Genomic DNA, 20108 nt, shown 5'->3' on the forward strand with positions numbered 1-20108 from the left:
TTTTCAAAGCACATGGGCATCCATTTATAGAAGTCACAATATTCGAATCAATATTGAAATAACATCATGGAAGATAAGAATCAAAAGGGTGCATGAACCAACGGTATATCAAATCAAAAGCATAATAGTCCTAGGCATTAACAAAGGACAATAATTTGATAGAAGAAAGAGAGAATCAATTATCAAAGAGTGTTGGAACAAGTAAATAAGAGAAGGATATGAACAATCAATGCATAGATACCAATGCCCAAATCAGCGAGAGAAGTGTATATGTTATACACAGTGAGAAGATAAAAGCATGAATAGTGCATTCATGAAGCAAAGCCAACATAAATTCTATGTCAAAAAAAAAAACTTAGAAATTTCAGTCATGTTGATTTGATCATATCTCAAAATTCCTAAACTAGGTTTTTCTAAATTTTTCACAAAAATTAGAAACAAAGAAACAAAAAAACTCAAAAAATCTTGTGAAAACCCAGTTCATGAATTTTGAGAACCCTTCACCAATCCAAAAAGGTGCAAAGAAAGAGATTTCACAACCAAGGGGTCATTCTTGAATAGAGCATCGGAACAATATGCCTGAGTGTGATATTGTGATAGTCTAAATACCATAAAAAATGAATATTTTGTGATCTTTCAAGTCCATGGCCTTCATCAAAACATAAAAGAGTACACAGCCTATATGACTATCACTTGAACAACCCAAACTTCTATAGGTCAAGGATTCAAGCAATTTTCCAAAGGTTTAAAGACATAGAAAGGACAACCTTCAGGGAAGTTTTCTACAGTCATGACAGTATTAAGTTACAGTGCAGCACATGAAAAATGATCTAAAAATCAGAACCAAAGCAAAGTAGACCAAAAGATCCCTAACAAAGCAAAAAAAATACAATCCCAACCTTGGAGCATAACACACAAGGATCTCAAAATACTCATGAGTACACAGTAAAAATTCCAAACCATCAAACAAAGCTATATTGCCATCATTATCGAGTATGCTATGGTTTGAAAATAATTTTTCTTCAATGATTGTTTTGTGATTGTGATATGCTAGCTTCACTGTGTATATGAGCTACTCATCAAATTTATCATGTCAATCTTCTTATGACATAAGGAAATGAATATCAAGAGGGTATTAATGCATGGAAAGAACCACAATGAATTTCCCAGACATCATGAATGAGCAGTGTACACTTTCAGCTACAACCATCTGTTAAAGGCCCTCGATATTGATGAATATGCTAGAAGTGTGGAACAATGGACATCCAATAAAAAGCAGAGAACTCTTGTTGACATAAAGATTGAATTGGTACATGGATTTTAAGGATTGGCAAACACCATATAAAGAGCCATCCTAGGATGAGAAATTTTATCTTCTAACTGGAGAAAATGAAGAAAACCCTCTCAGTGAAAAAAATTGCACAAGCAACTGCCCGTGGAGTTCTAAATAATCCTATAATTTGTGATCCGGAATCAGGCTTGACAGGAATAATAATGAAGAAATAATAAGTATACAACAGCTTGAAACATAGATTCTCAAGGATTTTATCATTTTCTATGCATGGTGAAATACAAGTATTGCGGCTTCAGCCATAGAGTTACAAAAAAATAAAGACAGATTCAACAAGTTTTGCTCAACAATGCATGTATAAAGAGTTTTTTTCTAGAAACCCTAACAATATTTGTGCATAAAGGCAAGTATTTTTTTTCAAATAATCTTGTGCATAAACAAGATGAAAGCATAAGGAGAAGGAAATAAACACATTGTTAAAAGTTCATGCCAGTTAAAAGATCCAGTTCAAACCTATGTTCAAAATCCAGTTCACAACACAAAATTATGTATGGCGGCCTCACGAAAGATGATCTTCTTCAAGAAGAAAAAAAGTTTTGCAAAATGAATGAATGGAAGAAAATAGGTTTCAAGTTCTTTTTTCCATGCCCTAAATACAACGAAAGGGATTTTTCTATTTCTTTTATCATGTTATTTGTTTTTAAGAGAAAGAAAAAACACTAAATATAATTGTAAGCAATGGTCAAAGACTTAATGTCTTTTTTACCTAAGCATCCGCCCTCAATGCAAGGGTTAAAAGCGTTTTATTTATTTTTTATAAATTAATATAGCTCTTTTAAAGTTTATTATATTAAAAAACTTTAAAGAAGTTATATTAATTTATAGAAAAGACATTTATTTATTTCTTTATGCTATATTTTATATTTTATAATTAATATATTTTTATTATGATTTATTTGATTAAAAATCTTAATAAAAATATATTAATTAATAAAGGTAGCAAATATAAGAGAGAAATAAATAAGTTATTTTAACGTTTATTAAAACAATAAAATCAATTGTTTTTAAATAAATGTTAAAATGAGATTATTTAAAAGAAAATTTGAGGGGAATATGAACTTCATGCAGAAATCAGAAAAAATAGAGATGTATTTGGAATTAGTGCAACATTTGAATAGTGCTTTTTTTTGGAAGTTATATTTAGCAATTCAGCATGTAGTCTTAAGAGAGGGACAAATATTTTTAGCTTTTTCAAAGGCTATTTTTGGTGACCAATCATCATGCAGATTTTATAGAGGGGAAGGAGTTTATTTTAGAAGCTATTTTTGGCAGTCAGAGTATCAGTTACATGCAGTTTCAATTGGGGGGCTTTTTTCATCATCAAAGAGTGTTTTGGGTAGAATTTTGCATGTGCTTTGCATGCTATTTTAGGCAAATTTGCCTATGGTTTTCTCCATGCATTTTTTTCAGATGGTCTTCTATATATTCTCTTTCTCTCTTCATTATTAGGAGTTCTTTTTCTTTCCTTAGCATGATTGTGGACTATTTTCAGACCCTTTCATGCTAAAGGATGGCATTGTATCTCACTTTTCTGAGTTTGTTACAACAGTAATTCCTTTATTTTCAATAAAATAGCAATAGATTCCTTCTTGATACTTCTTGTCTAGTGTTGAATGAAAGATACTAATGATTTTTCTATGATTTATTCTTCGAATCCTTTAATGTAGTCTCTTTCAAGCAGTATTATTTCAAGAGGATGCATGGTTAATGCAAGTTATAGTTTGTGTAATCTTATTTTGATGGGTTTGTAGTTGTGAAGATAGTTTATTTTACTTCAAGAAAGCTTTCTAATCAGGCCCTTTCTATGAAATATTTATGTATTCACATGTTCAGTTGAGTTGTGAAACTTTCAAAGTTATTTGTTGAAGATTTTGTGGGTTAAGCGGTTGCAAATTTCAGAAGCAATATTTGGTGCATCACCTCATAGGATAGATTTAATTTTGGTATTATTTCTATCCTTTTCTCAATAAATTTTGTAGGAGATTCATCAGACAGGAAGCCGGTCTGATCTTCGAAAGTCTACTTTCACGATAGGCATACCCACAAGCCTAAAAGTATTCCCATGTTTCACAGGATTGTTGGGTTTCATACTTAGCATCACGACACAATCCTTCATGACAATAGTCCCTTATTTGATTATTTGAAACATCTAGCTTGAAATAAATAATAGGATCATTAGAAAGAAAATTTCTTCTTTTCTTGAGGTTTTGTTCATTATAGAAAAATTTATATCAGAAGTGGTAATGTCTTCCATTTTTAAAATTTTGATCATGTTAGATCTTTTTCTTCTTGGGATAATGAAGTGACTAAATATTGGCCTCTACTTAAAACTCTTCCTACACAAGGCTTTGTTGGTAGTTGTTAGGATAAATTGACTAAAAGAAGGGAGGCTAAGTGGTTTCTTCCTCTTGTGGGTAAACTTAAATTGAACTATGATGGGGCTTCAAGAGGAAATCTAGGAAAATAGGGCATCGATACTCTAATATCTAATACTAATGCAACTATTATTAAATTCACTTGTAAATGCATTTAAGATGGGTCTAACAATAATGCAGAGCTTTAGGCTCTTAGCCTTGGTCTTGATTTGGCTATTTTGCTTGGTATAAAAGATTAAATTATTGAAGGAGATTATATGTCTATATTTCATGTTCTCACTAATAAGAGGGGCCATGTTTAGTAGCTCCAATGCCTTTTGGATAAAGTTCTCCTGCAACTCAATTATTTTGCTTCTTATGAGATTCGTCATTGTTATGGGTAAATTAATTTTGTAGCCGATCTTCTTGCTAATAAGGAAATTGATGAAATATTATCTTATCAAGTGGTGCTTGGGAAAGACATTCCCCCTCTTTTGAAAAATTAATGATTGGGGTTGGGATTTGATCACCCACTCCCTTTTCATGTTGGCATATGGTTATTGTTTTATGAGGCATTTGGATCTTATTTTATGTTTCTATCTTGGATACGCTGGCACTATCTTTTAGCAAATAGCTTATCTTAATGTGGCATCATTATTATCTATGGCCTTATCGACATATTATTTGCCTTATGTACTTTTCTCTACCATACTGACATCATCATCTTTGGTGGATTGTCTTTGTACATTTGGTATTTATTACCTGGTAATGAGACTTACTCTGTGTATGATTTCACAATGTCCGCCCCCTTTTCATGTTGGCATATGGTTATTGTTTTATGAGGCATTTGGATCTTATTTTATGTTTCTATCTTGGATACGCTGGCACTATCTTTTAGCAAATAGCTTATCTTAATGTGGCATCATTGTTATCTGTGGTCTTATCGACATATTATTTGCCTTATGTACTTTTCTCTACCATATTGACATCATCATCTTTGGTGGATTGCCTTTGTACATTTGGTATTTATTACTTGGTAATGGGACTTACTCTGTGTATGATTTCACAATGTTTAGCATTGTCTCTCCGTACGGCTTCTGCTATCATTGGGTTGTCATACCTATTGAGCACACATTTCTTAGTTGTCCTTTCTTGCCACGAAGTTGGTTTCATTTGTTATGTTGAGGTATTGATATTTATTATAGGCTCTTTCACTTGTCTGAGCCAACATATCCTTCATTATGGTTGACAATGGTTTCTTTTGCAAGCTCTTGCATGTTTTTTCTATATATATTTATGGTTGGAAAATCACAATGTTCATGTTTTTCTTTCTTTGTTTTGTGGTTTCTTTGATGAGATAGCTCTGATACCAATTGATGAAATAGGGCAAACAAATGAGAGGAGGGGGGTGAATCAGTTGTCACAAAAACTCACACAACTTAAGCTTATTCTCAGATCTGATAATTAAGCATGAAAGCATAAATCAACAACACATCATAACCACACATAACACAAAGATTTTTGACGTGGAAAACCCTATTAGGGGAAAAACCATGGTGGGGATGAACCCACAAAATAGGTATACTTTGTTAAAATTATTACAATGGGGAATGCACATGCATTCAGGCACACTTCCTAGAGCTCACTACCCAAGGAAGGCTCACTGCATATACAAACAATTTCGGATCACATCCGGAAATAATCAACTAGGAAATAGCATCTCCTTAATGCATGGTTCAGTCCCATTGAAGCACAAAACAAATTTCTTCTTCATACTTCTTCTCTGCCACACTCATCCACTCACCCACTTGCCACTCTACTAAATACAAATATATTACAATTATTTATACATGTCATCAACCTTGGAGAAATCAACAAGGTTTTCTCAACACTCATCACCTAATTCAAAAATACAACACTCAATACAATATCACATGCAGACCAAGCAATGTTGGTCAAGACATAGAACAGAGCCAAATCTTTCACCTCGAACACGTTACACTGCCAAGAATTACGCCTTGAATATCTGCAACACGCTGCAATCATCTGATTGCCCAAGAACATGAAGAATTCCAACATACCGAAGGAAAACATCAATTACAAGCTCAATGATCAATGTGGATCACCAACACAAAAGGCAAACAATCCAAAAACATCCAAAAGTATCTTGAATTACCATAGCAACATCTGCACCAATATAAATTACTACAATCACTAGCATCTTCATATCAAACCTCAAGAACATTATCTACAATGACTATCAACCTTGAAAAAATCACTTGCGGACGTCCAAACCATGAACCACTTGAATTGAGGACACACACCTATGTCCCAAACATATCTCCAAATGCACATAACAAGATATTACAATACATAGAAATGCAAATCAAATTACTAACACTTTGTCACCACTAAACAACTTAAAAACCATCCACACCACATATACACATAACTCAATTAAATCTCCATGCGGACCTTTGAAACTTTAGTTGAATCAACTAAAGACAACTCTCTACAAACCCTTTAATCTACAAACTCTGATCTTCATCATACTACATACGTTGAATAAATTAACTCACTGAACTTCACTGCATCACTGTCTTAGATAAAGAAATATGTTGACATCAATTATAACACATCTTGCAAATATCTCTCAGGCACATATTTGCAACATACTTCCAACAATCTCCCTCTTTGATATTGATGGCAACATATTATGTGAAAAACGATCAATGACAAAGAAATCAACAACTCCCCCTTAGACCTTGCATACTACTCTTCTCCTTTTTATTTTCTCATCAAGGTTTCTCACATGATTCTCTCCCCCTTTGACATCAATGGCAAAGGCATATATTTGCAATGTAACCATAAAACTAAATATTTGACTCACAAAATTGATTACTCCCTCTGAGTAGGAGCCACCAATTCATCAATCCAGATCACAAGATAGGACTCTGAAATGCATCGGATTGATGCATACCAATGCATCTTAATTTTGATCAAGAGGGGCAATCACCCCTAACTTCCCTATGAGATACTCAAAAGTATCCTTAAGAAAAGGCTTCGTGAAGATATCTGTAATCTGTTCCTTAGTAAACACATACTCCAATCTGAATTCCTTCTCATTTACCTTTTCTCTCAAAAAGTGAAACTTGATGGATGTATGTTTAGTCTTTGAATGCAACACCGAATTCTTAAAAATGTTAATTGCACTTGAATTTTCACAATAGATAGCAATAGGCTCATCATACACCACTCTGATATATTTTAAAAATTTGTCTCATCCATACCACCTGAGTACAATTGCTTGTAGCAACAATATATTTTGTTTCTACAGTAGATAAAGAAATATAGTTCTTATTTTTTCTCAACCACGAAACCAATCTTTTTCCCAATAAAAATGCACCACCACTAGTACTCTTTCTATCATCCACATCTCATGCTCAATCAGCATTAGAAAAAGCACTTAAATTAAAATAATCTTTAGGATACCATAGGCCAAAATAAATTGTTCCTTTTAGATATTTGAAAATTCTTTTGATAGCTACAACATGAGATTCCTTAGGATCAACTTGAAATCTAGCAATAAGACAAACGACATTCATGATATCAGGTCTAGTCTAATTCAAATAGAGAAATCCACCAATCATAGATCTATATCTAGTCTGATTTGTCTTAGGAGAATCATCATCTTTAGTCAACTTGCATCCAATCACCATAGGAGTACCAACCAACTTTGAATATTCCAATCCAAACTTATTCAACAACTCTTTTACATACTTGGACTGAGATATAAAGATTATTTTATCTCACTGTGTGATTTCAAAGCCCAAAAAGAATTTCATCTCTCCAATCATAGACATTTCAAATTCATTTGGCATTTCATTAGAAAACCTTTTTTACAAACTATCATTCCCTCCAAAGATAATATCATCAACAAAAACTTCAACAATCAGAATGTTATCATGATCAATCTTGAAGTACAAATTACTATCAACAATACCTTTGGTAAATCCTAGCTTCAACGGATACTTATCCAATCTGGCATACCATGCTCTTGGGGCTTGCTTTAGTCCATACAAATCTTTCTTCAATTGACAAACCATATTACTAATTAAATCCATTTGGTTGCTCTATGTACACCTCTTATTCCAATTCGCCATTCCAGAATGTTGATTTGACATCCATATGATAGACTTTGAAATCCTTGTAAGTAGTAAAAACAAGAAACAATATTACAATTTCAATTATTGCCACAGGGGCAAAAGTTTCTTCAAAGTCAATTCCTTCCATTTATGAATATCCTTTACAAACAAGTCTTACTTTATTTATAACAACTTCACCTTTCTCATTCAATTTGTGGAAGACCCATTTAGTTTTAATTACATTTTTGTCCTTAGGTCTGAGAACAAGAACCCATGTATCATTATTTTTCAATCTACATCAATTCTTCCTCCATTGCTTTTGCCTAATGTTCATCTTCACATGCTTCGTTCACATTTTTAGGCTCAATCTTTGAAATCAAATAATACTCAACTTGATCTTCAACAATTATGCTTCTTGTTTAAACACCTTTATTTTTATCTCCTATGATCTGATTTTCAAAATGATTCAATCTTACATACCTAGGAGTCTTAGGATTTTCTTGAACTTCAGACTCTAGTGTTATTTCTTTAGCACTTGCACTAGTTCCTTCTCCTTGAGGCACTGGATTCACCAGAATGATTTGAACTTGATTCTAAGTGTGAGGTTGCTTCTCATTGTTTGTACTATCATTCTAAACATTTGAATCATATCCATAAGAACTAGATTGTATCCCATTGCTTTCATCAACCCTGACATTTTCACTCTCAACTATCTTTCTTAGTCTCTGCCTTTCTTTTGGTAGAATAACCAAGATATATTCCTTCATCACATCTAGCATCAAACTTCCCTAGATCTTCATATTTCTTGATATAACATTTACTTCCAAAAATTCTGAAATATTTAACAGTAGGAGCATGACCAAACCACAATTCATAAGGAGTCTTGCATGTATCACCTCTTAAATGCACTCGGTTAAGAGTGTAAACAACAATACTTACAACTTTTCTCTAATAGACATGCACAAAATTTCCTCCCAACATCATTGTCCTGGCAATTTCTTGAGTGGTTATGTTCTTCCTTTCCATAACTCCATTTTTCTAAGGGGTTCTCAGAGCAGACAAATGTCTTCTTATCCCATGTTCTTCATAAAATGCATTGAACTCACTAGAATTGAATTCACCACCTTTGTCAGATCTCAGACACTTCATCTTCAAACCCATCTTTGTCTCAACCATAGCCTTGAAAATATTGAACTTGTCTAGAGATTTAGACTTCTCCCTCAAGAAAGTAACCCACATCATCCTAGAATAATCATCAATCAACACATGAAATATATTCCCCCTTGCAAACTTTTGACTCTAGAAGGACCACACAAATCAGTATGCATAAGATCCAATAATCCACTTGAACAATGCTTCTTAATTTTGAAAGTAACTTTGGTTTATTTCCCTAACTGACATTCCTTGCACATATTGTTAGCAAGTTTCATCAACCTAGGAAGATCCCTCATAGCTTGAGTAGAACTTATCTTAACAATGTTATCAAAATTCACATGACACATTCTTCTATGTCACAACCAACTTTGATCAACTTGAGCATGTTGGAAAAAGACATTGTTCCGATGACACTCCAGTGGAGATTGATGATGTTAGATGTATGGAGATTACTTAGGGGTTTTCATTGATGGCAACTTAGCCTAGTAATCCTATCTGGTATATGGAGATTGGGATTACCGGAAGTCTTATTATTCATGAAGCATGAGTCTGGTTGGTGGAACACAGTGTATTGATCCGGTAAGCATTATTCATTTCCAGTGATGCAGTTTTAGTTGTAGTGATTGGAATAGTTGATTGGATGTGTGAGGTAGCTTATCAGGCAATTCTAGCCTCCGATGTTAATTCTAGTGCAAGTTTTTTGGTCTGGTATCCGATATTGCAGGAAGAACAGGGTTATTCTCTTGTTTGATGGTATAGTGTGTGGTCCAGATTCCTTGAGGTGATTCTGGTGGATGTTGATGAGTTTAAGGTGATTAGGCCAACCTATGGGAAGCTTGTGATCATATGTTTTAGGCTAGGAATAAGGATTTATAGAAGGATTGAGCCAACATGAGACTATACATTTCATATTTTAAAGTTTTGTGAATCCGACTTGATGAAGATCTATTTTGGTGGTGCAGATATATAAGACTGACTTGAATGATGATTTTGAAGGTGTGAGATTGTGTTGGAAGTGATTTTGAGTGCAGATCCACGTACGCACCTTAAGTTTTCATGATTCGGTACATGTAGCAGAGTATAATAGAGCAATTTTTCAAAGTAGTGACAGCGGGTCATTCTTGAGCCTAACCAGAACTGATTCCTGGCATTTTTAGATGCTACTCTATTTTAAAACTTGTATTTGATTCTATATCTCACTTGTAGGATAGTGAATCTTCTGGGGTTGGAGCCATGTTTTGTAATTAAGTAGTGAGCTCTAGGTAGTGTGCCTGAATGCAAGTGCATTTCACTTTTGTAATATTATTTTACTACTGACCATAGTATAATAATATTATGGGTACTCAATCCCACCGTGTTTTTTCCCTTTTTGAGTTTCCACATAAATATTCTAGTGCTATGGTTGTGTGGTTATTTGCTTTGTGTTTCTACATTATAGTTTGTTCTTTACATCCGATGGTTAAAGAATCAATTTTATAAATTTGTAAATTCTAGAACACTATTTCACCCCCCCTCTCAGTGTTCATTGACTCCAATAGAGCAATCAAGCATCTTTTACCAGCACTATTTAAATGAAAGATATTACTTTTAGTCTTTGTACCTGATGCAATATCAATTCCAGAACTACCCAATATTCTACACTTGCCATTCTTGAATTGAAGATCATATCCCTTGTCAACCATCTATCCAACACTCAAAATATTATGCTTTAGACCTTATACATACAAGATATCATCAGTATTGTGCTTACCATCAAGAGAAATGGATCCTCTACCATGGATTATACTAGATTTATCATCACCAAACTTCACAACGCCACCTTCATACTTTTCCAAACTCACAAACTCACTCTTGTCACCTATCATATGGTGTGAGAATCCACTGTCAATCACCCATTCATCTTTCTCTTCAACTTGTGCAGCCAAAGTTCTTTCCACATGCATGTGGCTAGTAGAATCAGTAGGCATTAGATCATCTTCCTTGATATTAATAAACACCCATTCATTATCACTTGTAATTCCTTTATCAAATTCATCATCTGTCACACCTTCATCAGTAGAAAAATAACATCTCTTCTGAAATCTAGGCTTGTAAATTTTTCTAGGAACCCTTTCTAGACACCTTGAGGCAAAATGACCTATCTTATTGCAAGAAAAACATTTGAGAGGCGATTTTCCTTCATACTTACCAACTCCTTTAGGTAATCTCTTGGCAATAAGGGCTCCAAGCTCCTCAAGCTTTCGCTTTTGGTCTTCAATTTCCTTCCTCTCCTTCTCATATATGGACATCCTTGAATAACTTTCTCTCAGATCATATCTCTTCTTATTCTTTTCGAAAACAATAGCTTTGAATGCAGATTCTACCTTAGGAAGAGAATCTCGAAATTCACTCAACTCAAAGGCTAAAAGCTTACCAATCAACATGTCCCTGGTTACATTTGTCATAGTTCTGATCTCCTTAATAGAAGAAACTTTATGCTTGTACGATGCAGGTAAAGATTTGAGCACTTTAGCAACAATCTCTTATTCTTCCAACTTCCCACCGACACATTTGATATTGCACATAAGTTTTGTTACAAGCTAGGGTTTTTGTTGCATCAAAAAATCAACCTATCAATGCTCAATATAAACACTAGACCTATAGAATCCACAGGAGGCTATTAAACCATGTCGCGAATCCCCGCAAGAGATGCTGGCCCACTACCAACAATCCCCCTCCCAACGTCACTTGATGCGGCCTGCGTGATTAGAAACTATGACCAAGCTCTGATACCACTTGTTACAAGCTAGGGTTGTTGTTGCATCAAAAGATCGAACTGTCAATGCTCGATACAACCACTAAACTTATAGATTCCACAGGAGGATGTTAAACCATGCCAGGAATCCCCACGAGGGACGCTAGCCCACTACCAACAAGTTCATTCACCTTCTACATGTAAGAATTGATGTTCTTATCTTTTCTCATCCTCAACATCTCATATTTTCCCTTTAGGCTCTTCAACTTGGCAATCTTCACATAACTATCACCTTCATACAAGGTTTCCAACTTCTTCTAGATCGCATGAGAAGTCTACAATTCCATAACATTTGTCATCTCAGAGTCAATCAGAGAACTCAACAATGCTTCCTTAGCCCTAATATTTTATTCAACACTTTTGATCTCATCCAGAGTTGAAGGTCCATTTGCAAGAATGGTATACTTGATTTTAGTAATATCCCAGTAAGGTTCGCCAATGCATCTTAGATGACACTCCATGCAGTTCTTCCAAAGAGAGTATTTAGTACCATCAAATCTTGGACTGTCCTTGTAAGTCATCATCCCGGATCACCTCAAGTAGTTAAGTTTCTTTGGAGGAACCTACTCTGATACCAATTGATGAAATAGGGCAGAAAACTGAGAGGGGAGGTGAATAAGTTGTCACAAAAACTCACACAACTTAAACTTATTCTCAGATTAGATAATTAAGCATGAAAGCATAAATTAGCAACACATCATGATCACACATAACACGGAGATTTTTGATGTGGAAAACCCTGTTAGGGGAAAAACCACAAAATAGGTATACTTTGTTAAAAGTATTACAATGGGGAATGCACATGCATTCAGGCACACTACCTAGAGCTCACTGCCCAAGGAAGGCTCGCCACCTATAGAAATAATCTCGGATCACATCCAAAAATCATGAACTAAGAAATAACATCTCCTTAATGTCTGGTTCAGTCTCATTGAAGCACAAAACAACTTTCTTCTTCACACTTCTTCTCTGCCTTCAAAAGATGTATACATTTGGCACACATACATACTCATCCACTCACCCACTTGCCACTCTAGTGAATATAAAGATATTAAAATTATTTATACATGTCATCACCCTGGGATAAATCAACAAGGTCGGCTCAACACTCATCACCTAATTCAAAAATACAACCACACTTAATACAATAACACATCCAGACCAAGAAATTTTGGTCAAGGCATAGCATAGATGCAAATATTTCACCTCAAACACATTACACTGCCAAGAATTACGTCTTGAACATCCGCCACATGCTAAAATCATCTAGTCGGCCAAGAACATGAAGAATACCAACATACTGAAGGAAAACATCAATTACGAGACCACCAACAAAAAAGGCACATAATCCAAAAACATCCACAAGCATCATGAATTACTATAGCAACATGCACGCCAACATGAATTACTAGAACCACCAGCATCTTCATACCAGACCTCAAGAACACTAACTGCAATGACTGTCAACCTTGAAAAAATCACTTCCAAACCTCCAAAACATGAACCACTTGAATTGAGGACACACACCAATGTCGCAAACATATCTCCAAATCTACAGAACAAGATATTACAATGTAGAGCAATGCAAATCAAATTACTGACACTTTGTCACCACTAAACAACTGAAAAACCAACCACAACACAGATACCCATAACTCAATCAAATCTCCATGCAGACCTTTGAAACTTGAGTTGAATCAACTAAAGACAACTCTCTACAAACCCTTTAATCCACAAACTCTAATCTTCATCATACTTACTATGTGGAACAAATTAACTCACTGAAATTCACTGCATCAGTGTCTCAGACAGAGAAATATGTTGACATCAATGACAACACATCTCTCAAAAATATCTTAAGCACATATTTGTAACATACTTCCAACATTCTTGTGTCTATTTTTCTCTTTAGTAATATGGAATACAGAGTTTCCATTTTGTAGTGCCACTGGGACGTAAGGGTTGAGGTTAAGTACTCTTCTGAAAGGCTTTTGTTGGCTTTTTCCATGAGCTATTCTCACATTGAAGATGCAATTAACTCATTAATTGGTAATTATTGGCTTGAATGTAATCCTTCTCCTTTTCTTACAAAAGTTGTGTCTAGTTTTCTTACTATAATCATGGATTTATTACTTGATACTTCTTTGGTTCAGTATATTGCTACTAAATACATTAACTCTGCACTATATGATGAGGATGTTCTTGATTTTTTGTTACAATCACATAAGTTGGAGGATGGGTTTCTTCCTATTGGTGGCTTTGTGGAATTTTATCAATTCATAACTAATACCCATCTACATGAGTTTCTTCTTGTTGTTAGGTTTGTTGTGCAAGATGACTCACTTTAGGATGTTATTAAGGAATTTGGTGCTTTGCTTAATGATGTTGCTCCTCCTTTGGCGTTTGATGCCCATTATTATTTCTTGGGTCTTCATACTCTATTGGGTTACTCTTTGGAATGTGATGGTGTTGATCCTCTAGTTATTCCTCCATTGCAATCTATTTCCCTTGCTATTGTTCATAGTGTGGAATCTCTTTCTGCTGCTAATAATGGTATTCAACATGTTCCTCTTGCTTCTCCCTTGGGAGATGAGCTTTCATGTATGGAGATGGATTTGAATTCTAATGGCTCGAATGATTGGTTAATCTCTTTGGATCCTATGGATGGTACTCTAGTTTCCTCTTCTTCTTCAGAATCAAGATTTGGTTTTTGATCAAGCCCTTCTAGCCTCATTTTTGTTAGCATCTCAGCCTACCTCTTGGGGTATGGTTATATTTTGGTTATAAATCTATATCATGTTGGTTATTCCAACATGGGGGTTGGTGGGTGGTCTTGATTTTTGTAAGTTTTTGGTTGGGTTTCATGCACATTTATAGCATCATGCTTCCTTTATCAAGATGGTTCTTCTCTGTAACTCATCTTTTATATATTAATAAAAAAAAAAAATCAATGACTTCGATCACTTTTATAATAAAAATAAAAACTCTCCACTTTACAAAGGTTTAACATATTAATAATATATAAGGTAAATGTAAAACGAATATGTAAATATGTTTCATATATTTATAATAAAAAGTAAAACTATAATAGCTACAAAGAGTTTGTAATTGCATGAGTGCATTGACAAAATACTATATTGAGCACACTAGTTTGTGTAAATATAAAACATTCCTTATCACTTTAATTTTATATTATTAATAATAATTAATATGAATTATATTTCTTTGTAACTTGGTTTCTAGAGAAGATTGTGTGCGATTTTTTTAGATCTAAAAATATTGCACACAATCTTCTCCAGAAACCAGCTTACAAAGAATTCTATGGATTCTGGAAATCTTATATCATTAATGAATTTTATTATTTAAAATATGATATTTAAATATTTGAATCAAATATTGTGAATTTTTTTTGTATTAATTTATTATCGATGTTTTCTAAGCTTAACTAGGCCCAGTTTATAGGACCGTATAAGAGGTAATCAATCCATATAATTGTATACTAAGGGATATGATGACATAAATTCCATAACTCACATATCTGTATTATATTTTTGCACTCATTTTAGTGTTTATTTCCCTATTAATTTTTAGCCTATTTTGCACCTATTTCTAGCCATCCTAGCCACCATAGAAGAACACAAGAAATATAAACCTTAGGACCATGTCATAAAAAATTCACAAAATTGTGCATCTATAATGAGAAGTAATCTATGCCCATGGGTGTGGGTTCCCTAATCAACTAGGCTTTCCAACATAGGTGACTTATTCTAGAAATTAAGAAAAAATGTTCCTATAACTTTCTATCCTAATCCTTACTACATTTCTATTGGTCATATCTCTAAAAAATTACTATGGAATTATAGATCTTTCATAGAAGCAAAAGGTCACCAGGGTAAGGATTGAAGATCTAAAGTCATGGATTCCCTTTGAGCATTATAGTTATGTAATCCTTATAGTTTTAATTTTTCATTTCTATTCGCATATATTATTTACCTAATTATTTATATTTATGAAGTTATTATAACCTTTTTTATACACCATAACCACCATAAATATGCATATAACATCTATTTCTATCAACATCAAACCTAATTGAGTTACTTCCTCTCTTTCACATTCTGTGGTGTCAATCCCACAACTTTTTTATTCCCATCACAAGAACACATCACTTATGACAGATTCACCCCAAGGGTTTCACATTGTATCCATCATTGTTGCAAACAACACTAGATCACTAAGTCACTAGGTCTACACACACCCTATTTTTCAAATTTGTGTTATTGTGGAGGTTGAAATACACCATGTAGGGGACTGATTGAGGTTGTCTCCCAAATGATAAAGCTAGAAATATGAATTGAACTAGGAGGACAATGACAAAAGTATGGTCCTATCCAAGGGAAAGATATGCATAGTCACTCTAGTTTAGGGTGTACAAATAATTGGTCTAGATCAATAGACATTCAAAAAAGTTGATGGTTGATAAGATCAACTCTTAAGTCAACTTGTGTGCAAAACAAGGCAAATTGAACATTAAAACAATGTATCTATGACAAGACCAAAATTAAGTGTTGAAACAAAAAAAGAATAAAAAGACAAAATTGACAATTATATCACTTACAATATGCTACAATTTAATATCTAAATTACAACCATTACTTCTATATAAAAAAGCAATGACCGACTAAGATAAATTAGCATAAATTTAAATTTTTAATCAGTTAATCCAAACTTAAACTTAAACCCATTTTTACTCTCAACTTGATATACACATTGTAAAATAATGATCTATTAAAAGATAAACTAACAAAAATTTAAATTTTTAATCAATTAATCTAAACTTAAACTTAAACTCATTTTTACTCTCGACTTGATATATATACTGCACTCATTTATTAGATTAGACAAATGCCCTATTTGAATTAATAATATTTTGAAAAAATAAAATTATTTAAGTAAAAAGACTTAATATTACAATCTAATCTAAGTACAATATATTCCACTATAAACACAATCTATGTGAAGTTTGAAGCCCTAAAATAAGAAAAGTATTATTTTTTTAAAATTTGAATATAATAAGAATAAAATGGTTTAATAAAAAGATAGCTAATCATGTCAACACCAAACAAGAATGATAATGCAATAATTGATTTATTGACAAAAATGCTTCGATTTTACTTCCATTTATATGGTCTTTATTATTATTATTATTTTTATTAACGTCATGTCATAATACCCATACGAAGCTACGCCCTAAATTCCTAGTGAAACGATATTGTATGTGTAAAGGGAAACCGTAAAAATAATAATAAAAAAGAGAAAGTGTAAGGGCCACAATTATGTCTATTTTAAAACATAAATTCACAATTATTATTAATGTTTTGAGTCTTAAGATTTTGCATGGTTGAGGAGAAATATTTGCATGATAAATTAAAAGCAAAATAATTTTATCAAACTATAATTGCTATGACCACCTCCTCATAATTAAGATGTTTTTTTATGGACTAACTTAAAAGAGTGCACAATGAAAGATATTATCCAAAAATAAAAATAGTTTTAATAGTTTTTTCTTTATTATGAGAGGATATTTTTGTTAAAAAAATTATGGAATATAATTTATTTATATTTTAAGTATGTATTTTTTAATTAAGATATGATTGTTTAGGAAATTATTATATATAGAAACAGAATATATTATTTTTTATATATAGGTGAACCAAAAAAATTGCAAAAGAGAGTATGTTTCTTTTCTTTCTGAGTCATTAAAATGATGTTAGTGTTCTTACATTGCATATTATTGACAGGGATTACAAATATTGTATGCTACAAAAAATATTAATATTGTACAAACAATAAACAACTATTGCATGCACTATCAACTTGCATCTTAAACTACAACTCTAGTCGGCTTCTTTGAGTATAGTAATACAAACGACTCCTCTTAGGAAGAAAACAACTTTCTTGATCTTTTACACCATCTCCATTTTTATCTGCTACTATGTAGATAGGGTGTCCATGAACAAATGACTACACTATTTTTAAGTGACAACAAGTTGTTTTGCAAAAAAGAGCCTTTGCCTAGAACAACATTTGTCGGTGTGTCGTATAAACACTCCAATAGATTTTTCTTGAAGAAGTATTATTATAACTCACTATTTTAAATCATCCTTGATTTCTTGACCATTTATTCCCAATAATAGAGACAAATTACTAAAAAAAAAAATTAAAAATATTGATTTTGAGTGCCCCATTTAAGACCAAAAGTAGGACACACTAGTGTGGGATCACCCCACTCAAGAGATACTCAAGCTCCATGATGTGAAGTGTGCAAGAAATATTTCATAAGAGCTCATTTTGAAGGTGCAATTTTTGACAACTCTATTGAGGACCTAGGTACTATCGCTAATTTTTGGCTTAGTTTTGTGTGAATGTTTCTCATGTAGATTTGTGGTTTAGCACTTATGCCCTATGTTTTAGTGCCTTTACTTCTAGATTGGAGCTTTCACATCTTATGTTGCTTACACTTCTAGATTAGTTCTTTTGAAACTCATGTTGTTTGTTCTTCCATATTGACACTTTCACATCCTACAACACTGGCATATATTCTTTATCTTTTTTGGTTGTTTGTCTTATTTCTAATGTTTATCTATTGGTTTTTTAAATATTTGTCATTTATAATGTGGGTTTTTTCTATTATTTACTCATTTTCATCATTTTTTAACCCTATGTTTACAAGATAAAATGTTTTCTTGTAGGATTTTTCTACCAGAAAATTTTATTTCTTTTTCCTCGTAAAGAAGCACATACAACAAATTACTACTTTTTTCCTATCATTCAATGCTTTTGCAACTCATCTACTTTCTCTATTTTTATCATTCTATGTTTTATAGTTTTGGTCTTTCATTTTCTATTTATATAATAACTTTCTTCCCTATCTTTTTCACCATTTTTATCATTTTATTATGTAGGACCTTGCTAATATTTAGGAAAAATTGTTAATATTTATTTATTGTTCTGTGCAAGTATCCAATTCAATGCTTATATGTTTCAATTCTTCTACAACTTAGCACTTCTATAGATTTGATATAATGTGTTGCTTCTTTATTTTTCTATGTTTTAGTGTCATTTTCAATTTTGGATCACATTTGTGATTCAACAACTAGGCCCTATATCAGGATCACTTCTATTTTCACTATCTTATTCTTCATTTTCTTAAATTTTTATGTTAACCTCTTGTTATGTAATATTGCTCTAAGTGGTGTATATTTATATGCCTATCAAAGATCAATATCCAAAATTATTAAATATTTTGTGTGGGTAATGCTTGCCAAAGAATATTTGCATTACGAATCTAGTTGCACCTAAAGAAGAGTGGTTGGTTAATAAAATTGTTTGCTTTCTTTTGGAGTTTGTGGGATGTGTGCTCTCTATTTGCCTCTTGTGCAATGTTAGAGATAAAAGAACTCCACACTCTTCTCATTTATATTTTGTATTAGAATCCATGGGTGTTAATGATAACTCAATGATGAGCGAATAGTATCAAACTGGTACTGAGAGGGGGGGGGTGAATCAGTACAGGCAAAAATATAGTTCAAAACGGGTTTGATAGCAAACACTTCAAAAGACTGGCAAACAGTGATACCGGTTTGAAACAGAGTGCAACCGGTAAAGCTAAGAATGTCTGAGTCGAGCATTAACCGGTTACTCACTTAGCTTTTCACTCAACTCGAGACTACACTACCATTTCACCCTTATGCATAAACATGTAATCTATCATCAGACCACAATAACAACTAGTTCAACATGTTTTATTGACAGGCATAAAACATAGAACCATCATATGCATGACAAACAATAGCAAAGCATCACAAGACAAAAGCATCACACATGACACACATATTTTTCACGTGGAAACCCAACTAGGAAAAACCACGGTGGGGATGAAAACCCACAAGCTATTTTTGAACACTTTAGAAGTATGCTCTGTTAGAAGCCTTGTCCGATTAGAGACATTACAATAGGTTCTGCTAGGAATCGATCCTGTTAGGGATCACCTGGTTAAGGGATGGCTACAATACCCGGTTAAGGGTTAAACCCTGTTAAAGGTTACCTTGTTAGAGGATTTCAAGAACTCAATAGCTAAAGGATTCTGAACTCAATAGCTTTGAATTACCCTATTAAAGGATTTTCAGCAAGCCGGTTAAGGCTACCTTGTTAAGGGATTTTCCAGCTGTTGAGGTGGTTAGAGATCAACAGGTATTACAATGATCTGGTAACAACACTCAATGCCAATGCAGATCTGCTTAAGCTCC

The sequence above is a fragment of the Cryptomeria japonica genome, chromosome 11 (assembly GCF_030272615.1).
Source record: "Cryptomeria japonica chromosome 11, Sugi_1.0, whole genome shotgun sequence".
NCBI classification, from domain to species: Eukaryota; Viridiplantae; Streptophyta; class Pinopsida; order Cupressales; family Cupressaceae; genus Cryptomeria; species Cryptomeria japonica.